Raw genomic sequence first — 24,463 nt, 5'->3', positions numbered from 1 at the left:
GAGGATGTCCAGGCTTTAAAATGGTTCTACAAATCCAATGAGTCATTCCATCCAGGAATAATGCAAAAATATCAAAGACTTAAAATTGCTACTAAAGCTTCCTAACCCAACACTCGATTAGCATTCACTGGGTTTAGTACACACAAATCAATTTTGATTAACCTGACAATATTTTAACAAGATTACCTAGTTGTGAGACTAAATCACACTTGCAAGCTGAAGACCACCTTGCCATGACTTTAACATGCTATAAAGAATAATCGGATTCCAGACTGAATGTTACTAAAACTACTTTGAGAATCAGGATTTAATTTTCCAAATGAAGTGAATTATCTCCTAGTTATTACCACTAATGGGAATAACATTGGATCAACAGCATATAAACCTTGAGACATCTTCATGTTAAAGAATAATAGTTTATAGCCTTATAACCTCTCATAGAAATTCAGCATTGTAGTACGTTTTAGGTTGGAAAGAATACATGTTTGGCATATAGCCAATGAGACCCACATTCTTCACAATCACCATCTTCAAACAAGAATGCATTTTAAATGTCATTGAAGTGTCTCATGTGCAAAATATGTAAATTTTTAAAAATCATTAAAAGTTTTAAAGGCAGTAGAAGTATCTATAGTATATGTACAGCAGCTGTCAAATGCCAAAATGAATTGATCACAGAATCATAAAATAGGGCTTGAGGAGAATTTTAAAGGTCATGTAGTCCATCACCAGGCCATAAGGCAGAATAAACTTTACCTACAACATTCCTGAGGGATAACTCCAATCCTGACAGGGATTTCTATTTATCAAAATAATTTTGAATTCTTGTCTTGTCCTTCATTGTAATTCTGTATCCCAGCTATACTTTAAGAACATTTTAAACAACACATACTTAACATTCGGGTCCATTTAAATCAAAATGTGGATACTACAGATAATGTGCAAAGTAAAAACTATATCTGCAAAGCAAATGTTTAATTTGGAGCAGAAACAGACAAAGAACGGTGTATATATAGATGCACATACACTTATGTGTGTGTGTGTGTGTATATATGTGTATTTCATTAGCAATAACAAGACCAACGCCTATTACATTTAAAATAAGTTGATAAAACATTACATGTACTCTAATCTACAGTCTGTACTTCTGGGGATTTGATTTAGGTTATTTAATGGAACATCGTATCTCAAGATTCAATAATTTGAAGAAAGCTCATTTTGCAATCATAGAACCAAATGGGTTTGCTGGGATCAAGCACGCACACACACACCTCTACAAATAAATACAAGTACATACACACAGCAACTATAAGACCTGAAGCTTGACCACACTTACTCTGTACTTGACTGATTAGCGTAATCTTATTCTTATACAGGACTTAACATTTCTATGCGATATCACAAAACAGACTAAAATACAAGTTAGAAATAATTATTTGCATTTTACAACTATATTCTCTTTTCAGATCAGACAAGAAGTAAAACGTTTGCATGTCAATAACAAATGGATATGGGACAGAGTATCTAATTTAAGATGCTTCTCCAGATTTCAGGGATGTGGTGTCATTTCTTTGTTTTCTAAATAACTGTTTTATATTGACATCATTTGTGCTAAGAAAGTTACCATGATTTCATGTGTAAATTACATTCTTTTCATTTTTAAAATCATGTGTCTTCTCCTAGAGACTGACACTAATAAAACTTTATCTTTTAATGTAGAAGTAAAAGACAGAACAAGAAAGTAGTTGCCTAACTGCTGCCGTATGATCAAAGCATTCTGAAAATTAAATTAAGAAAATTAAATGGTTTAACATATAAACTTGAAATGAAATTCTGCACTTAAAGACTAATGCAGATTTTTTAGAATGAGGTTTAAATCGGAATTGCATTTCTAACATATGAAGCTGACCCACAATTATAGTATTTCCTTTGCCTTGGGAGTTCTCAAGGATATACCGCAGTAGTATCCATTTCAGCTCAAGACTGATTTTTCTGCTAACAAACGGTGCTGGATTTGCCTATCCATTTTCAGCAGAGGGCAGTGAAATCTTTTATCAATCTAGAGAGCAGTTTCAGCAGGAACAGTGACCATGGGCGTTCCCCTGTGCAGCCCCAGCACCGTGCATTAGTGCTGACCTTGAGGGACCGGATCCGACAGGGACAGCGCTGTGCTCGTTACAGCCTTTATTTCCTGAGACCGTCAATGAGGCTGCTATAAAATGGTAAAAAATTTGGCACTAAATTGAATTTTATTAAGGCATATTATCTTTTGAAAGCTATTGACTTCTTCAGGCATAGAAATTCTGATTATTCTCCTAGCTCTTTGAAACTGTACAAACCCCATGTTCTGCTCATTGTTAATCAAGAATAAAAAGGGCCATCTTCCCCATCAAGTCCAGGAGCTTTGCAGGCATCCTATACTACTCTCTTTCCAAACGTCTTCAACTCATAAAATTACTTAGCTGTTTTGACCCATTTTTTCATCCAGAAGCTCTTCCGGAATGGCTTCATTGTTGTTCCAGCAGTTAGGAATCTACATCTAATAAGAATATCTTCAAAACTAAATTACACCTACTGATTTCTGCAGCATACTTATTTTGCTTAAACAGTTCTTTTCACCTGTCTTCCCCTCCAGATGTATTTCTAGAAGGCAATTAAATTCTTTCACTCTCTACCTAGCAGCTAGAGATAAGCCAAGGAAGACAGTCTTTCTCATCTCGTAAGACAGGCTCTTTATGTTGCCCTTCTGTGTGGTTATTTGAATTTTAGGTCATGTTATTGAACAATCATGGTCAGCACTGGATGCGCTGTTCCAAAAAGGAGCTCACTGGTGCCTGTACAATGGCACTGCAACTTCCCTGCATCAGCTGGAGATTCAGCCATCACTGGATGATATTTCCTATTTTCACAGCTCTATTACATTACTGATTTATAGTTGTCTGCTCACCAACTATTACATACATCCTCCTCCTCCTGCTGATTTCTCAGAGTTTAGATGACTTACTCCAGTCTATGAAGTACAACCTGTTTCATAACTTAACTTAGTATAGAAGTTATGGATGGAGATTTTCCAGCAACAGTTTGATTTCAACTAGGAAAACACAGGGAATATACCCACCACATCTGAGCAACAAAATCTCTACAACATGTTAAAATATCCTCACTGACAAACCCACTGACTCTAAATAACAATAAAGTCATGTTACCACCAAATAAAACTAATTCCAGAGGAAAAGAATGCTGTCACAAGACAGAAGTGACAGTGAATTTCCCAGTCCCTGTTCTCATACAGTGGTCACAGATTCATCTTTCCTTCATTATCAGGCCTTGAAAACCCATAAGGAGGCCCTCAATAGGCCTGCTGTTCTTTCCCGACAGACACCTCTCCCTGATAGAAACTTCCTTTCAGAGCCAGACAGCTAATGTTTTCGTTCAGCTGCCAAACATTATATGCCTCCCTTATCACCCCTGATTTTGTCCAGCAGCTTCTCTCTTCTCACTTCCTTTTGTTTTCCAAGCTTTCAGTCACCTCATTCATAACCCACCTATTTAATTAGCTGAGAAAGAAATAAGTTTTCCTTGTAAAGCTACATTTGGATGTCTGAAACCTCTATTTCTGATGCACCTAAGCAGCCAATTACTATACAGCACAATCAGACATTTGGGGGGGGGCAAAATTTCACAATTCTGCAACTCTGGTAAAAAAAAACACACCACTCATGTATGGAGCAATATTATAAGGTATCATGAATTTTTTCCTGACACTAGCAACTGTGCTTTACAGTTGAGTGTATTCATGTGTCATTATGATTATTTCTTATTCTTTATTTCCCTCCTCAGTCTCTCATTTCTCTTTGTAATACAAAAAAGGTCCACTTATCATGTCGAAAAACTCATCTATTCAGCTGTCAGGCCTCAGACTTTAAACTGTTCCCTGTATAACTCACAAGGCAGCCTATACCCACTTCTTATTGCTCCTCTAATTCCCAAGTTGACTTTTCAACCTCAAGTGCTCTTTCAGTGGACCTATGGAGAAGGAATGTGTTATTGCACAGTAACCTCAAACCCTTATGAGGAAAAGCAAAACACAGTTTCAGGCATGCCCAAACAGGACAGCGATGCAGAAAACAATCATACATCCAATAGCATGGTGTGATTTAAGAGCAAATGCAAGAGTGGTGGCTAAATAGACTCAGGTACCAAAATGCTTTAATCACAGGTGTATTGAAATTACCCACCCTCCCCATTCTGCAGAAGGGAAGACGTGGTATCCTATAGAGTTACCTAAAGTTCATATGTTAACAATACTGTTAACATGACCCAACCTGTGCCAGCTGCCACACAGCAGTCAAACAACAATGCCAGGGAAAATACCATCTTTTGCCTCTTCATCTCCTTCTCTCTTCCTCTGGTCCTAGCAGAGATAAAGATGTGTTATAGCTTAAGCACTTCTTGCTATGAAAAGAATAAAGATTACAAATACACACATATTTAATGGGTAATACCTCCTACATAAGCCAAAGAACAAGAAAGGATGTTGTTCTGAAGTAACTGCAGGTCTACTAGCTTAATCTCAAGAAAGTGGGAATCACTGGGGCAGATTTTGAAAGAAAGAATGACAAAGAGCTTGGCAGTTCACAGGGCAGAGCCAAATGCAATGCAATGTTATTGAAGGTAAATGGTTATAGTGTGTGTATATATATATATATATATATATATATATAAAGAAGGCTGCTTTCTTAGAGAAAGTTACTGCCATGGACCAGACCTACTTACATTAAAGTAAAATAGTAAAATACCTCAAAGAGCAAGGACTAGAAAGAGCAGTACTTAATTTTCAGAAATTACACTGGAAGGATTATTATCAAGACAGAAATCTGCTAAAGAGATTCCGTTAATCTGGGGAAAAATAATGAGTGACAACAAATTAGAGGCACTTTTCTAATTTAAAAGAGGGATTACAGTGTGGAAAAAACTCTGAATTGGAGTAACAGAAGTGGGGTGCAATTTAATCAGTTTAAAACCTAATGAGAACACCATTGGGATTGAGAGGCACCAGCCATATATACTGTAGGACAAACTGTAAACATAAAAACAGACACTGTAGGATAACTAAAATTATGGGGTCTGTGGTGAGCAAAGAAAGTTCTTCAGGAGGTGATCATAACACCTAATTAAAACAACTGTGTGAAAACATCTGTGGGATTCTCTGCTTGTAAATTAAAGCTTATGGTAGCAGGTGATCTACTTACTGGATTCTCATAAGGGGACTGCCATGCAGTCCTGCATCTGATTTCTGCTGCATTTAATCCTTACTATTATCCGTGATTTCTGCAATGTAAGGGAAGACTTATGTTCCAAATGTTCCTAGTATTTTGGAATTCTGGCAATGAGTGCCTAAGAGTAAAATAATAATGGTTTCCTCTCCTAGAGAGCTGCAGATTTAGTGCCACGCAGGAAGCAGTAGCGCCAAGCTGCAGATAATAGTACAGCCCAGTTGGACAACTCATCCTCACCACACAGAGCCAAGTTCCAATCACTGTTTGTTGCATAACAGAACATAGGCAAGATCAGCAAAAGCTCAACCCAAATTCCTTAGGGGGGACATTTGTAATGAAATACCTTCCTCTTTACACGGAAATCACCAGTTCAAACAAAGGTTTTCTCATTTTCAGTAAGAAATGGCAGCCTGAGCAGCAAACAGGGTAAATAGCTGTGAATCTGGGAACCGAACGGATTGAAAAAAGAGCAAATCTAGTCCACTGCTAAAGTAGCTACAAATCGTCATAATCTGTGGAGTTCTTACTGAATGGAGTAGCACAATGTGGGGGGGAAAAGGAAAAAAATCCTGCAACTATTTATTTTCTTCCTTTTTTTTCCCCTACTAAAACTGTCCATCTATATAAACATGCCTAGTATAAATCTAAATTGGTTTGCCATCAACAGGACACCGCTGCCCAATATCATTTCCTTACACACAGCGAAATGCCTTTGCAGAGATGTTTTAAAATATATGTAAAATGATAATTCAGGACTGTGATTTGTTACATTGTTATGACTATGTTCCGCTATTGTTTTAGTTTCTCAAAACAAAAACCTGTATAGAGTTTTTCAAGTTTGATCTTTTCCACTTTTGACGGAACAAAAGCTGCCCCTTTCTTTTGTCTTAGGAACAGAAATCAAGTATAAAGTTTTTTAAGGGTCATAATGACCGTGCCATTTCCACCCAAATATGTCTGCAGGGAGGTAAGAGCAAAAGGCACACCAGTGCACCAATCTACCATATCTGGGTGCAGCAGGAGTAATATATGATAGTAAGATTTTCAGCTAACTTTTTCTCTTATGATATGCTTTCACAGTTTCAATTTTCTCACACAAGCTATACTTCTTCACAGGCAGAGGAAACGTGTAGCAAACCCATATCAACCTTTCCATATTCTCTTTCTTGCTCCACTTATGAATAGGTGTGAGTTTTTGAACATGCTAAAAAAACCTCACGGCTGGAACGTAACACCAATAAATCAAAGACAAACACCCACAGAAAAGAAAATTCAATTCATAGGCTTTGCTAGAGGATAAAAATTAAAAGAAAGTTTGTCTTACACTCATTCTCATTATAATAGTTAAGTCTTTTTTTTTTTTTGTCTCCCATCAACAATATAATTACAGCTATGAGACGTACTCTTGAAAAATTGCATCCCTTAGCATGTATCGAATTTATACTTGCTTAATCTGCTTTCTGTCTAAATACAATTCAATATTCTTTCATTAAAGCCATGTAATTGTCTTGAGTAATTTTGTGCAGCAATGGTGCATTTTCATTGTATTTCTCTTTCTTCTGAACAAAAAGATATTTTCTGAATTTTTAAAATTTATTCACAACATAAATTTTAGGAAATCAATCAAATTTTACCTTCTGTCACTTTTTTCCATAAATATATGCAAAGCTTTAATAACATTTTTAATTGAAAGACACATTGCAGATGTATTCATGGATTCATTAAAGGCTCTGAACATTAGTATTTAATTTGTCAAGTTACTGCCATTCATCTGAAAATGTATGGATTCAGATTTAAATCTGGAAGAACAGTCTGTTCAGACTGTACGTGTACTTCCCCACATGTTACTACAAGCTCATCAATTAGAATAAGAATGAAGAAACATTGATTACTCTCAGTTTATCACAAACCAGCTGTGCCAAATTGCTGCATTGATCCACTGAGAAAATTCATTTTTTAAAGACACTCAAACTGTCACGTAACATGGTTTTATATCATAACTTAAGTAGACTTTTAATGCGACAACCAAATAGTACCAAGAAGACATTCTAATATTTTATAAGTGGTATATATAAACCCAAAATTATTTCACAAACAGACATTTATATAGTTATAAAATGTGTGTTTGCATCCAAATCATACACACACTGCTGTTACATATATTTAAATCTGTAAAGCTGAGCCTGGAGAGAACACAATGATGAATATACTACTTGGATTATCCTGAGTAATTATTTCTGAGGATTAGATGATTAATTTCAACTGCTGTATATTTTATCAGATATAGAAGATGCAGAGCCACAGAAATTTTGCCATCAGAAATTAAAATTCTGCTTCTTCATTGGAAACTCAGGGTCTGACATATATACTATCCTTCAAACTCAACTGGAAATATGTACTTTTAATGTAGTAGTTTTTATTATTCTGCTTTGAATGACTTCTGGAGCAACAGTATGGTGCCACTTGACCTTTTATAGTATTTACATGAACCCAAGTACATAGCAGAATACACATATTCAAAGAATTATTTTCATTCAGAGATTTAATTTGTATTGTACTGAAGCTCTTTCACAGAAATAAAACACGGTACTTTTCCTGAAGCTATTTAATTTTCACAATATATTATTATATGCAATCAGACTCTATTGTTTCTTCCACTTAATAAACCACCTTTCCTTTAGTTGAAAAGAGACAATTTTTAAAATTACTTTTTTAAAAATAGGACTCCTTTGGGGAAAAAAAATAGTAATTTTTCAGTACTTGTAGGGAAAAAAAAAGTAGAAAAAAGACTACCCTTGAAAGTGTGTCTGATGAAACTCAGGCTAACAGGAAAGCAGTCTGGAGCTTGGTAGCTTTAACTTTTGTCCTAGAGCTAAGTTCAGCTATGGAGAAATCAGGACAGCACTAGCAGTAACTTGTTTTTTAAAAATGACTGTCTAGACACAGTAGGCTATTATTTCCCAAACACAATCTCACTTCTCCAGTGGCTTTTCTTTCCCAGAATTTGAGACATGGCCCTTTCAATCCAATTTGAGAAATGATAGTTATATGGACTGTTCGGCACTATGAAATGCAAAAAATGTACCCCTTCACTTTGACGAAGACTTAAAATCATGTTTTCTACATCACTTGCATCTATGACAATACAGATGTCTATTTTAAAATATGAATGCTTTGTCTTCAAATTTGCGATTTGTGTAAACCAACTTTTCCTATTTAGTTACAGAGAATGAAAAAGACAGCATTTTTTCAATATTAATTTATTTATAATTTATTATTAATGTGAAAAATAAAACAGTTCTTCCACCTTGGTATTTTATGACCTATACCAGATTAAATGTCAGTAATAGTTGGCATTTGAGAACTTGTCTCATACAGAAAATGCTACAATAATCATCATTATATAGGATTATATTAAATTAATCAAAAAAATCCAGTTTGCATGCTCTAGGAATCTCAGCGCTCCTCCTTCACAGGCAGACCTGAAGAAAGGCTAGGATTATATTTAAAGGTATACTCTTTAGATACCAAATGCTTTAGGCCCCAGTTTTGCCAACTGGTGATTTAAAGTCATGATGAATTAGAAGTCAACAGAAAGGATGGGGATTTCTTCTTTCCAACAAATTCACGGAAGGGGAATATATCAGTGGCTATTAAATGCAGTGCTGTTTCTAACTCTAAAAATCACAATATTGTACACCGCTGGAAGCTGACAGGCTTGCTGTGGGAGCTACAACTGTATGCTTGTTTTATTCTTACTTTCTCATCTAAGCATTTAATTTTGCTACAGTTAAGAAAAGTCACATCTAGGATGCTATGCTAAGGGACTGTACCAGTACATTCTTCAATACTACTCTTCTCAAAGCTCCTGGTTTATATTTAAGTCATTGAATATAATCAATGACATCAAAGCTGAAGATTATCTTGAATAAAGACATAGCTTATACTGTAGAATAACTAATTTGACAAAACCTATAAATTTATATTTTAAATATATATATATCAAAGCTATACTTTAAAGTAATTTTTACACATGCTAATAATTTCACCTTATAACAAAGGGGAGCAAATACATTTCATATTTGATCTACACAAGCGAACACAGCTATACAATGAATCCTTAAGCGAGTTTAAATTGTGCATATGGCTAATTAGCGCCATATAGAATAGAAAATAGACAGCCTGTATTTGACAGCAACGGACAGACCTGATCTTTATCTCAACACTCAGCTTTCCTATGGGATGAAGCACTAAACTTTGCAGGCTAGTGAATTACTCCAATATAATTTGTAATTCCAGTTGTGAACAGCAATGAGTAAGTACTTAGGGCTCAACAAGAAAAAAGAATATGTATCTACCGAAATAATAACAACCATCCAAAATTACATAAACGCAAATTTCTCATACAATACTCCCATGTTCTTGTTCAGAAATCTTTCTTTAATGTTTTTTTATAAGGTAATAAATGTTGAAGTGAATACTAGAACTTGCCCTATATCCCAAATTTCTGATCAAATATCTTCTGCTGGAGAGATTGGTTCGGATGCTGCTGGTCTATGCAAGGTTTGTTAATGGCACATCTTTATGCAGGTCTGCAGAGCCTGTAATCTCCCACTACAGATTCCTAGCTGGAGCATTGTTTAATGTCAGCAACAACTAAATTATTTGATGCCATGCCTCAGCTTGGCATTTGACAGCAAGTAAAGAAAAACAAGCAGTTCTGCTTTCCCACTAACTACCAACTAAACAAGTAATTTTCTCCCCAAAATTATACTTTCAAGTTAAATTAAAAAGAAACAAACCACCCACAAACCGAAGTCTGTCCAAAACAAAGATCATAGATAATGAATTATCAACTTAATAGAAAGAGAAAGCAAAGCATGATTTATACAGAATCATAATACTTGAAATTAGATTGGAAGCATTGTATTTGCATTCTTTCATCTCTTCTGAGATCAAAGACTTGAAATCTTCATGATATTTTTTCTTAAGGCATTCTGAAATATAACTCAATTTTGGTTAAATGACAACTAAATAGGTTGTCTTGCACCATGTAGAAGGCTCTAGTGGTTTTGCTGTTACTCTCTTTTTGATCTCTTAACCTTTAATTTGTAGCAGCTAGTCCTAGTGGGAAGGCAGAATTAATCATACTACTACTACTAAGTGGTGCCTAATCACTAGAACTAATATGAAACTGCTAGAAAACTGACTGGTGTACATATACAGGATTTAAAGCTAATGAATGCTGATTTGAAACAAATATATAGACGGATTGATTTCAATTTTGACTCCCAAATGTTGTCACAACTGAGAAACCACAGATGACCTGTGACATTACTTGTTATATTTCCACTGTGTCAGAGAAGTTATATAAAAAATATTCATCCAAAAACGTTCATGTGTGCTGCTCTAGTTAGAAAATGTTTTCATAAATTTTCCTCTAAGTTTTACTGAACGCTATGAAGAGTACAAAGACAGAAAAGTTTTTATACATGTCATATCTAATAGTAAGCAGATACTGATGGGAGTGTAACAGTAAATTAATGGAAGTTGTGTTTTTTGAGGCTCAAAGTGACTTTAATTGAACTGGGGGATAAAAACTTGGTATCACACAGTGCACTCATGCACCTACATTAGTGAAAGGATAGAACAGCTACAGTACTCTGATATTTTATGGCAAGTGGCACAAAACAAAATAAAATAATTTGTGTTAAGAAATTTTGCATATGGAATCATTCTGTTGTCCAATTTTTTGTACTGAAAGATAGATAAGACAATCAGAATCTCAAATACTGATTCAGGAATGGGTCAGAGTTGTTCCAAGTGAAATCACCAGAACAGGAAAACAGGAGGCAATAAATGCTTTTTGCAGCTGCACACTATGGTCCAACCAAACAGCCCCTCATTTCTCAGCAGTACTTCCAAAACACTTTCATGCCTCTTGCCAAGCTGAGAATAGCTTCCCCCAGCTGAGCATTGACATAAAGGTGGATTCTCCTGCACAGGAGATCAGAAAGTAAGCGGTTACAGTTCATCTAAGGGGGAATTTAGGCATACGTCCACATCTATCTTTGTTTCACTAACACCATCACATAATCATAAATTTAAGGTGTAACTCAGCAATTCATGCAGCTGCTTAGAATCTGCAGTATTGCCACTTTTCTTTTGCTCAGCCAAGGTATGATAAGAGGTTATTTTTAAGTTGTGTTTTGTTTTTTTGCTTTTTTTTTTTTTCAGTCGTGAGGTTCTTTGTTACTTTCGAACTCATGGCAATGGCTAAATACACATAACTTCCAAAAGCTGCATTATTCTCTCATTAAAAACAGCTTTATTGCCTACAACAGTGACCAGAAAAAGTATTTTTTTCCCCAAGAGGCTAGACACACACAGTTTGCTTTCAACAGCTTACAGTCTTGTCTTCCCTGACAATTTTCAGTGGAGACTAATTGATTCTTGATTAATATTTGTTGAGTTCTATATTCAGAAAACTAGTATATTGGTACATATTAAACTATATTCTGGTAAGAGTTATTGACTGACTCTAGGGCAAGGCTCATTCCCTAATGACCCTTTATAGGAACGGAACATAGAGGGCGGAACTGCTTTTTGCTATTCATGTGTGAGCAATGATTTGGTAGACAAAGATCAGAATATTCATATATCACTCGTGTATTTTTAAATGCTAAACTATGGTGTCTACTTCAGTGTTGAAAAAATGTAATGGCTTATAGTTCTGCAAAATTCTTACTATTTCATAGGAAGAATGAAAACATTTATTATATGTCGATATAAGCCGAGGGTAAAGTAAAATATGGTCAGTGGGTATTAAATCCTTATCCAAAATTACATCTTATCACAGGAACGGTATTAATGTCAACTAGACAGAGTTAAATTTCATTCACTCAGATAATCAACTGAAAATATGTGAGGCTTAATAAGGCAATTTCCCCTCTGGAAGAAAACAAAATCTGATTTTTCTTAGTATAATATTGATTAAGATCCAATATCTACAAACCACAGGCATAGAACCTGCCAGTCAACTTCAATTTATTTTTCTTTTAGATTTTTGTTGCTGTTCATAGCTGTTCAATGAACAGCATGTGGACAATCAAATCATATGCTTAGAATAGTTTGAAAACTGATAAAGAATTCTTACTGTTCATATCAAACAGAGTAATATATTTTACCTCTTTTAGAGGGCTTTCCTATCTCCCATTTATACAAAATCATTTGCAACTGTTCCAAAGATGAATGTTTTAGAAATGGCTGTAACAGTACTTACAGCTTAAAGTCTTGAAATATACAGTTAGTTGTTACTCCAAATTATATTTTGTAAAATTATTCTCAATCAAAACCATATGACCTAAGATGTTGCTAATAATTACATACCATGAACTTAAAATGTCAGCAAAGCAAATTGGTGGCTTTTACTCACATAGTATTCATAGGCAACTGCTAATCTTGTGTTCTCTCACATTTCCTAAAGGGCTACAAATGCTACCTTCGTTCTTCTAAAATTTCCTTGAGAAACTATTAGTACTCAGAATTAATGAATTTGGTTTAAGATTTTTTGGAAGCTGTAAACTGCAGTGAGTGCATGGCATATCTGAAATTTGAAAGATGTCTGAAAATTTGCTTATATATATATTTAAAAAAAAAAAATGGAGTTATGGGCTTGAAATTTTCCATTTGATTTGGGTGGATCATTCTAATACTTACTCACTGAATCATCTGCTGCTATTTTCCACACAATGCTTGTCTCATTTCAAGAACAGTAAAAGCCTGTTCTGGCATGACAAAGTACTTTATAGAAAAGCTGTATCTGTAATACACTTGCTGTACTTGTTGCAGAATTTTGAACATAAGTGATGAATTAAACAAGAGACTGCAGGAAGAAACCTGGGAATTGAGGGATTAAAGAGGTTGTCAGCTGATCTAGTGGCAGAGCATCCACTTCTGCTCCAAACACGCTTTTTTTTTTAAGGAGTTGGTAAAATTTATTAAGTTATATATTATCTTTGTTTACAGAAATGATTGAAGGGATTTTGCAAAAAAAAAAAAAACAAAACAAAAAAAAAACAAAAACAACAACAAAAAAAACCAAAAAACAACACAACCCAGCCCTCCTTTTCTCCCCTGAAAGAACCTGCAAACCAGCCAGCCATGGGAAAATTTCACCAAGTTACATAACAACAAGAAATGTTTCAGGCAAATACTGGGCAAGTTTATATCTGTATCAGGCAGACACCTTCACCTACAAGAGTGTGAATCCTGCTCCGCACCTGCTTCTTCTCCAGGGGAAAAGCATGGCATGACAGCACATTCAGCACAGAAAGAACTCCAGAAAGTCACAAACCATTACAAGCTTAATAAAACAGAAAACTGAAGGCCACTTTACCACATCCCTTCCCTATTCCACTCATGGGCCTGGTGCCTGCCCACAGACAGAAAACCGCGCGGACAGAAAATGACCTGCCCCAGGGAAGGAAACCTCCATCTGCAGAGCGGCTCTGACATGCAGCCGCAGTTAAAATCACTGACCTGAGTGGGTCTGCACCAGGCTCTGCACGTTGCTCAGGATCTAGGCCATGCGCTACCACCTCACCCCCCCATTTCACTTGGTAATCTGCAATGATCCAGTTCCCGGATTACCAACTCAAGTAAGAAATTTCAGAAGCAATTCCAAAGCAAGAGAACAAATCTACTTCCTGATTACTCCTGAAACACCAAAAATGCAGAGATGCATTAGCAGCACTGACTCCCAAGAACAACGAGGAGAAAGAGGTAGCAGGTTTGGAGTGGTGGTGAATCAGTATACCCCGGCGAGACCTACAAACATCATTTCTGTAATAAATTTTCAGATATCAACCTACGCTATGGAGATCAGAAGTCAATTTATGAAAAAGACTATGCTGAAAAAAAAGAAAAAAAATGCAGAAAAATAAAATAAAAACACTATTCTGGCCAAGTACATGATTATACGGATGCACAAAATAATTAGATTATGTCAGCATGAACTGATTCATTGATACCTAAATTCTCCAAGATACATTACAAATTCTAATACCAATTCTAAGTCAATTATCACACTCAAAAGAGTGAGAGTTATGGCTTATCTCATTAAATCTATATGACAAATGGGATTCCAACATATTTATGCTGCACCTCACCCAGTCTCACAGACATTATAAACCCAATCTACACATATGGTGACTAAATTACTCTTCCCCTGCTCCAAGTAGTTACTGCTCCCCTCAGTCTCCACGCCACCAGGTACACTGCAATGCATAAAGTTGCATTTTAGCGCTCATTAACTAATTAGTTTCATTAACTAATTAATTGTTTCATTTTAGCCAAAGAAGAAACACTATAAACCTCAATAATAATGCTGAGTACATTATATCACATGTGCTGTGATGCCAGCAGAAAAGGGGGTGAACACCTCTTCTAACACTGTGCAGGGAAGGGAGCTACACGTACCAGACCAAGACTGATTAATGGAGATATCTTTTATTAAGGCAACTGATACAGTTTGAGGTGAAGATTCCCTCTCCACTAGACAACCCCTCAAGTCTGAAAGCATATCATGAGGTGCCTACATGCCAGGAAGGCTTAACTTCTTTATTTTGAACTGAATGTGATATACACTGACGTGAGTGGAAGATGGATCAGAAAATAGTCTTGTGGGTTTTGGAGAGGGGGACAGGGGTCGCCGATTGTTTGCTTGCTTTACAAAATGAAAGCAATAGTCTACAGGCATAATTAACAAAATACATTTCAAAACTATTTTTGTTATATTTATACATTATTGTATTTGCTCTCAGAAAAATAATGAGTATCTACTTTGCATATTCCTTGCAATAGCAGTTAATTTACTCTAATCAGCCTGAGGTGAAGGGAGCACAGATTAACTTGAGGCTTCCCCCCTCCTTCCCCCCCACTTTGTTTCAATATAATTGTCCTCCTCTGACATAACCCCAGTGAATAATCTTCCAATCTCCAGCACTGTTTTAATCACTCAAATTCCTCACTGCTGTCTGTGACAAGGTGGAAGATAGCCTGGGTTGGGTCATATTAGACACCACCTGCTGCAGAGCAGTTATTTCCTTTCTTACTTTATTAAAGATGTGCTCCTGGTCTTTTCACTTTTTATTCCAAAAAGAGGGAAAAGAAAAGAATGGTAAAGATACTACTTTGTATTCTTTAAAGGTGTTCCTGTGTTTAGCAACCAGTAATTGTTGATATAGCCTGCTTCTTGATGGTACCTGGCAAGGGATGCGCTTACTTATCAAAGCATAATGGAGAGAGAGCAACGGTGACAACCAGCACAACAAATCATATGGTGCCCAAATCCCAGTGAAAACCATGGTAATATAAAGGACAATCCCCTGGGAATTAGTTGCACAGATGTTTTTGAAAGTCCTGATTGCTTTCTTCCCATGTCTAAACATCACTGAAATCTAGTCTTCATCCCTGAGAAGTCAGATTCAAACAAGAATTCACACCTTAAGAAGTCCAAGTCCCTGCACAGTGACTAGAGAGAATTAAGCACTTTGAACTAGGAGCCACAGTAGCAGTATTCAATTATAAATCAAAACTACATCCTTTCTGTTATTGTTGAGTTCCTCTTTTTTTTTTTTTTTTTTTTTTTTTTATTTCTTTATTTAATTAAACTGGTAATTGAAGCTGTCCTATATGCTGAACTCAATTAAATATGTCAGGGTATGTTCAAAACATGCTCTTGAAACCCTGCCACTCAAAGTCCAGGATGGAACATCTAATCTGCAAATATCAGAGAGCTGTAAACAGGAAATAAATTACCATCTGAGCATCATGCTATTAAACATGTCTTGGAAAAGGCAGCTCTCATCTCAGTATCTACATAACAGTTGAAAATCTAAGGACAATTCTAAAGGTGAGGAAAAATTAAATCAAAATGAAATGTAGATGTTCAGGGACGGCACAGTATTTCTTTTGTTTATGGGTTACATTATTCCTCATTAGGAATTTTATTTGAATGTTTTACCAAGCAGTGGTTTTGGCATCACATGAAATTTTCTGTTAAAAGGGCAGCACACTGTAACAGATACCCTGATGGCTGGGTTAGATCTGGTGCTGACTGGATGAGTTGTTCAAATCTGTATGCACCTATTTCAGTATCAGAGAACCTGTCCCAACATTTCCTTTTGAAGTTTTTGTGCTTTCGGTTACCAATTAAACCTACAGCACAAAAGCAATAAAAGCATGCATGAGACACAAAATTCTTATATTTGTGATGACTAAAATTATTTATACACTGACAAAAAACTTAAATGACAGAATATTTGGTGGCTAAGTACTTGTTTGGTATATTGAAGCAGTGGAGAGAGCTGAACCTGGGAGTCCCAGACATTATATGAGGACCTCCTGTGTCCACAGCTTTCCCAAGACGTTTCATTTTTCATGGTAACTTTGAAAGTTTGCAGGTTCACCTCAATATAGAACACAAAATCTTTTGCAGGACAGAAAACGTTTTCCCCAGCAGCTCTACTTTTGAAACACTAAAACATAAAAATCATTAGACTTTTCTTTACAAACAACATAAAAGAAAGTCCAACCCATTTTGATGCTATAAATCCTAAATATCAAGTTATTCTTTATTATGAAATCCTCTCTTTGATCCATAATTATGAATAGCCTAACCTGAAGGAGCTCAGAGAGGCAGTATGTGTGCTGTTTGATGCATTTTGTGTTTCCCTAATCTGCTAAAAATATCCAGCTATTCTCATATTCAGGAATAGATAAGCTGTTTCAGATCAATGCTCAGTATTTTTTAAATGGCACACCACCATCGCATTTATGAAACACTAGCTATTCATAGAAAAAAAAATACTTGGACATAAAGCTGTTCAATGCTCATAACAAATCACTGGACATTAGTGAGATATTCATTAATCTTTGTTTCAATTTGAATAGGAATGCGTTCTGTTTGAAGTACAGAAATGGAAGCAATAAGAGCAGAATACACATGTGTTTTATTAACAGTTGTTTTTAGAATGCATGCTCTAACGTCACATAATGAAGCCAGTGATCCAAGAAAGCTAAGAAAATCACAGGGTAAAAGGACTGAAAAGGATGATATTTGTTAAGCTTCTTTTCAAGTTTTCCTAATAAAAATACTGTTGCTAATCAGTCATTCATAACAAATACTCATTAATTTTCATCCTTCTCAAAGCACTCAGCAAAACTAAGGTGTTGTTAGGGGCAGTGAGCTCACACAATTGACAAGTATTAAAAACCTCAGGGTTTTTTTAACCCTTACACCTGTGCTTTATCCATTTGTTTATAGTTGGGTCTTTACTAAACACCAATCAGGCAGCATGCCTAGAGCTTAACTACATCATCAAGTGACAGAGATGTATTCACATTACCTTGTTTGCTAGGTCTGGCAAATATTTGCTTTCATTTCCCAAGCTCTGCATTGATGTAAAATAATTTATAAATCTACTGTGTATAAAACCTCAAAATTGTATAGCTTGGCACATGCAAAACTAATTGGACGTGCTACAAAAGAGAAGGACTCTATATGCCCATGACACACACCAAAAGTTTATAAACATTAAGTGCTCGGTTCTTTCTTCTCCTGAACACACAGCTTCAAAACTTGGTAACAAACCAGTTTTGTTATTGTTTCATTAAGACCTTGCCTACCTTTTTGGTAATGGTTTTAGGCATCTGCCACAGGAACTACTGTATAACCACAATGGCAGCTGCTGTAATTAAGACAAGATGCTTAATCCTAACACAGTGCATGTACGTTCTTTAGTCTCCCCTGTTTCTCTGAACAAATTCCCCAGACATATTTCCATGCAGAGGGTTGACTTCAAGGGACTGAGATTTTGCAGCCAAACTGCCTTATACTCAGAGGTCTTTAGTTTCATTTTTGCTGAGGTCCAGTTTCTTTTTGCATGCTGGATTCATAGTTCAGTTTTCAAAATATACACTTAATGAAACAAAAAGATGCACATACTCTCAGTGGGCTCTCCCACCAATCAATTTTTTCATCACCGACTATAATAAATATTCAGGTGCACCACAGGCTTCCCCATGAGCATTGAACACTTGTAGTTTTAAATTAAAGATTAAGATTGTAACACCTACCTGAGGCTTCTTTTCAAAATCATGGAGATTCTTTAATATCTACTCTCAGTGTAAAATGAGACCCACTCATTTTTTATTTATTTTTTTAAAATTAGCTTAAACTCCTGCCTCTTTCTAGCCATCCATCTATTCTTTCATACTAACACTGCATACTCACTTCCTTAACTGGATGTTTATCCTTACTCAAGCCACTCACCTCACTGCTTTTAAGCACTGCCCCTTGACTGCAGGTCATGAAGGTTAAGCAGTCTCAGCTGTCTCCAGTTGGGAGAGGAGATAAATAGCTCAATTATTTCAGCTTGGTTTTGAGATTTTGAGTTTTGTATTCAATACAGAATCCTGGTATGTTCTTGAAAAGAACTCACACTGCACATAGATAAATTCACTGTATTTTAAACACACAATTCATATTTAAATGCATAGAACAATTAGGAATATTTATTCATTTCTGTCACAAAGCTGTGGAATTTTTCTTTTTCTTTAGTTTATCATGACTGTAGCTATAAATCCACTGATGGAAAAGAAATATTTTTATTTGATTAAGAATTTTTAAGCAGCACTGAGTTTGGGGAACACCAGCTTGAAGAACAAAATGAAAAATAAAATGACATGGTGAAAGGTAAATGTCACCAATCTTATGATTTAAAATACAATTAGAGAAGATTTCAGTCTTATAACAAATTCCATGTATGAATCTTTCCTTTAAACTGTACAAATAAACAAATGTGCATGCTACATAGAAAATTTCACCTATAGAGGCCAGGGCATGGTCAGCCAATGACCTCTGACAAGTGCTCTGCAAAACATCCCTGGTGTTACCAGAACTGCAGTCTGACGTTTGCTTTATATATCTTATCTGGAAGAATGGTATTAGAAACAGGAAATAGGAGTGAAAAAATCACATAAACCAGAACTGGAACAACTGTGTAAACGATGTCTAGACCCAGCAGCAACACAGGAAGGGTTCTCCACAGGGAATTTTCTTTAAGTCTACTTTTTGATATAAATAAATGAAGTAATAGGGCTATGCACAGATGTCTAAAGTTTCGTGAGACTTCCAAGTTAGGAAATTATACAGACAAGACAAAATATGTATCTGCAGGAAATCAGAATGGTTAGTAAGAGCCACCTCCCAGATAAAACTTTAGCATCTTACCTTTTTCTTCTGGTTTTATAGCATAATTCCCGTCAAAGCAACTTCCAAGAACACCTAATCCTATAGAGAATCTGAAATTTGAAGTACAGTTTGCCTGACAATTAGATTAGGGAAATGGAGGAAACAGAAAATACGGGCCATCAATATCCCTTGAATCTTGAGGTGTAGCTCTTACACACACAGTGCTAGTCTGTTTAGCACTTCAATAGATTGGACTTGATGGTACTGGGTTTAAAATGATACTATTTACTTTCACAGAGAGGTAAACAAAATATGGAAACTATCAGACTGAGTTCAGTGATGTATACATAATGCCATTAGAGCTATACTAAGTGCCAGTACTAGCCAGGCTAAAGGGGCTGCTGAACACCATAAGAGCTAATTTACCTTTCGCTTCTCTTCCATAATTCACAGTGGCTGGCATTACCCTGCTCGCAGCTTCCCAGAAAAAAACTATTCCATGATGGTACTGGTTCCAGGAGTCAGGTAAAGCATTTTATTGTTATAAAAACTGCTTGAGCAGCTCTCATTTTATTCATTTTTGTTGAAAACAGATAGTGACTGAGAAGTGTTATGTATACTTTCTTTTCTCCCCAATCTTTCCCAGTCCAAATAGAAACATATTTCCCCAGACATTTGGCACTGACAGTGACAGTCATTATTCTTAATACTGAAATACAGTATCATCTCCAAAACCTATAAGATCTCTACTTAGAAAAGGAAGTCTCTGCAATCTTCATCTTGAGGTTTTCTTACCATTTGAAGAAATCTATACTACATTGCAGTGGCAAAAGCTTCCTATCAACACCTGTGGATTTCAAATTGCAAATTAGGAGCTCTATTTCTCTGTAGTATCAAAACAGCAAAGTAAAATACCAGCAGGACACCAGATGTGGAAAAGCTAGGATTTGGCTCGTCAAGAAAGACTTGGGTCCCATCCAAGGGTAAGGGAAAATAGAAGCTTCTACAATTTTTTCAATTCTGTTTTAGAAGTGCCCCATTCATTGCTCTCAGTTTCTCTTTAACTTATCAAAAGTAGGTGACTTAAATTGATTCATAGTTCAACAAAAGACTAGTAACAAATGTAGATTTGTGTCACAGCACTGGAGAAGATATATTCCCTTCATTTTCCTCTGGGTGTTCAGATAGACACACATTTAGGAACATATAAATTGTCTGTGTGACTGTATCTAGGAAGACATTGAGTAAACGTGTCATTTACATAGAATCATAGTTTCTTTCTAGCTGCTTGGAAGACTGAAAACGTTACCAAGGATTATTTAATACGTGCACGTTTTATAAGTGCACCTAATTACTTACATGACAGTAAGACAGAACTTACAACTTCATAAATATATGAAAGCTACTGTCATAGCTTTTCTATCTACCATATTCTCTTTCAGCAGATAGAAAATGACTAAATTACCTTTCTTATCCATGGCAAACTGTTAATATGAGCTCTCAGACCTACCACATGCTGAGGAGAAAATATAGTCCAGGTGCCCCTGGTTATTACTAGCTGTCATATTTTTTTATTCTAAGAGGCCTGTAAGACTTCATTATCTGATTTTACAGTGGTACTTTACTGGTAACGAGTAAAATCCAAGTAAAGAAAGCACAGAGAAATGAAATTGTGTGCCCTAGGAGGTGGCTGGCTGGCCATCCCAAGAGCAGATTCTCCACAGCAGACAGTCTGGGTTCGAACTGAGGCCAACTAATCTCGAAAACGGTAAATCAAAACAAAACCTGTGCCCTGGGAACAATGCACAAATTGCATGAATTTTTATGAATGTGTGGGATCGCATCTTTTCTTTTTCCTAATACCTGCCCATGTCAGCTCCATCTGCAACATTCTAGTATTACTCTTCATCCTAAAGTTTTCTTCACTTTCTTCCTTCTTTCCCTTGACCGTTCTCCTTGTTTTCTTCTCCAAATAATGTTCTCCACTCTTCACATCCCGTTGTCCCATCTCACACAATTTGCTCCTTTTGCGTTTTCACTTGTATCTGCTTGGCTGATCTCAGATTATTTTTACTACATTGTCTACAACCTGGCATTTCATCTTGTCTTTTTCACATCTGTCCGTACTCATTTTAAGCCACTAAATTGTACTTCCTTTTCTACAGCACATGATAACAGAAAGGAATTGTATCTTTCCAAAGTGATGTTTCAAAACTGAAGAAGCAATGGCCTAGAGACCCTAAAAACCATACATTTAAACTTGATCATAGAGAATACTCCGTAATTGTGAATTTCACTTCTTTATTATAGGCTCCTTTCCCCTGAAACATCTCTGAAAAGAAATAACATGATAGAATAAAGTACCCATCATTAAGCCCCAGTATGCGTGAATATGGAGGTAAGCCAAAACAGAAATAGATAGCTTATTTGGCTTTTGGCGAGATAGTATTTGGCATTTAATGTATTAAGTGGTAATCTGCATTGTATTTATTCAGTTGAGCATTTAAGGTGCATTTAAATGTGAGAAAGATAAATAGAAAGGAATTATACAAACTGCAATCAAACTGTATGCTGTTCTAGGCCTAGGAATTATTAAAATGCGATCTAATACAAAGAGAATTGAGTGTGGGGGGTGTTATTATGAAGGATGCTAATAATAAAACCTTTAGGGTTTTATTTGTAGGCACAATTTTTTTTCTTCCACTGGAAAACTGGACCTCTAAGGCAGCTGTCCTATGAAATCTCATCTACGTATGGTACAATAGTCTATGTGCAAGCTTGCTTTTCTCATTCACCTTTTACAGACCACCAGACGCAATCCAAAATTTTCTTCAGATCACTGTTTAAAAGCCAGTGTGACAAATGTAGAACCCACCGATCAGGCACTGACTCAGAATAAACTCCTTTGATTGTACCACATTTATATTTTTGGAGTAATTTTCAGAGTTATATACTTTCATATATCTATAGTCCAGCTCCAGTAACTTATTTCAGATTTGTTCCCCCCCTCACTTATGAATCTACATATATTAACTGCCAGATATTTACATGTTGTTTGTCATGTGTTTATATCATTATCTTCAGGGTACAGATGTTGAACAGCTGCAGAGGTGTACTATCTTCTGCATGTGTAAGCAAGTAAGTTTGTATTTCTGCCTGAGATTCCAATCCTTCTTTCTGGGATACCCAAACTTATTTATCTTTCTGCAAGATAACATTTGCCATTTAATATATTAGGGGATAATCCATGTTGTGTTTGTTTAGTTGTGCTACTCGGAACATTAAAATCCAGGAACGTTTATTCTGCAATGTTCTCAATTGGTTGCAGAAGCTGATAGCAGAATTTTCTGGAGATTTTGACTGCAGCTGTTTCTCTGGTTTGCTTTATGTAGCTTATTATGCATTACAGTCAGTACTCCAGCCCCTTTATACATATGTTTACTTGAATGCAAATGTCCAAACTTGTTTGTGTGCAATTTTTTAACCAGCTGATGTTGGAGCCAGCTGAGGCAAAAGGAAAAGAAGTGTCAATACACACATCAGTATTGCATTTCTCTAACGAGAAAGAAAGAAAACTGTCAGCTTATTGAAATCCCAGTTTGACCTTGCTTGTGCTAAGGGTACCTAAACTTTGTGGAATTCAGAGCTCTGCTTTGCAGGAGCCTAAAGGTCAGACATATTGTTGCGAAAGTGGAGCGGAATGCATACTGACATGTATAAATTCAGGCAGGCAAAACACAACACTATTTTGTCCACAAGACATAATTCGTGGTCTCCATGACAATGTTTGCCCCACAAGACCACTGCCTTGACATCAGTGACTTGAATACAGCTGTGGTACTTCAGCCCCTGGCTTCCGATCTTACACTCTCCTGCAACACTATTAACTGATGAGTTTATTAGGGTTAAACAATATGTCTTAAACCTAATACCAAAACAGGTATTTACTCCATATTTAAATTGATGTTAATGATTGTGCCTATTTTTAGAATGAAATGAAGAAAAGACCATATCTAAGAGCAGTACATTGTGAGAAAGGACTGGCGCTTGCCTGTGAGTGCCTGCAGTGAATAGAGAGTCTCTTTGTTGCTGTTTTTAATTGTATTCTTGCTGTCTTAGAATACAAGCAAAACTTTACATCAAAATATTAACATTTCCTATGCAGTATCACCTGCTGCCTTCATCTGTTAAAGCTGATGCCTTCAAGACGATGTAGTTAGTTGTATCTTTGGACAACAACAAAAAACAAAACAAAACAAAACAAAACTATTTTGTAATAATGATCTCACAGAAAGCAAAAGCACTGTCTGACATAGAGAGCACAGCAAGTGCCGTGGGGCACAGGGGGCACCAAGGGCCCCGTCTGGTGTAACTTGTATTGTCAGCAAGCACAGAGCACTCACTTGTGGATATGTTACTGCTTACGCCTCGTAACTGGTCAATGATGTTAATTACAATTAGATGTTCATTGCAGGACTTTATAGCTTGTATGGACGGATGAACATAGCCTTGATTAACTAGCTACAGACTAAATGGAAATATTTCTGAAGCTAATGTTTCTGAAAACTATTAACAGAATTTAGTCAAGTAATATTTCCTGTTACTAACTGGCAACAGGGAAATAGATCATACAGCCATATCTCTGAGGAGTACATTAGACGGAAGATATGAATATCCATACCCAGTCTTGTGGTTTGTGTGTGGATATTTACAGTAATAAATCTCTCATCAGAAAGCTTTAGCATTGTATCTCTCAGCATTTTTACTCCTACTAAAAACAGTATTGCAGTGTGCTTATTTTTTTCCTTTTTATAGAAGGGTCAGAAGCCAGCTCACACGCTATCGTGCTGATAGGCAACTGCTGCCAACTTCACTCTCCTATAAGCAGTGTAACATTAAGGTGATGACAAGCAGGAGTTCACACTCC

At 36.1% G+C, this 24,463-nt stretch overlaps 1 protein-coding gene across 1 annotated transcript in view; it reads right to left on the bottom strand.

Annotated features, from left to right (window-relative positions):
• The window catches only part of LRP1B (LDL receptor related protein 1B), a 754,159-nt gene that overhangs the window by 303,609 nt on the left and 426,087 nt on the right, over nucleotides 1-24,463 (bottom strand). The gene's annotated exons all lie outside the window — the stretch shown is intronic.

Source organism: Tyto alba, unplaced genomic scaffold (assembly GCF_018691265.1).
Source record: "Tyto alba isolate M040663 unplaced genomic scaffold, T.alba_DEE_v4.0 Super-Scaffold_7, whole genome shotgun sequence".
Classification (NCBI taxonomy): domain Eukaryota; kingdom Metazoa; phylum Chordata; class Aves; order Strigiformes; family Tytonidae; genus Tyto; species Tyto alba.
This window is presented reverse-complemented; position numbering and strand designations above follow the sequence as displayed.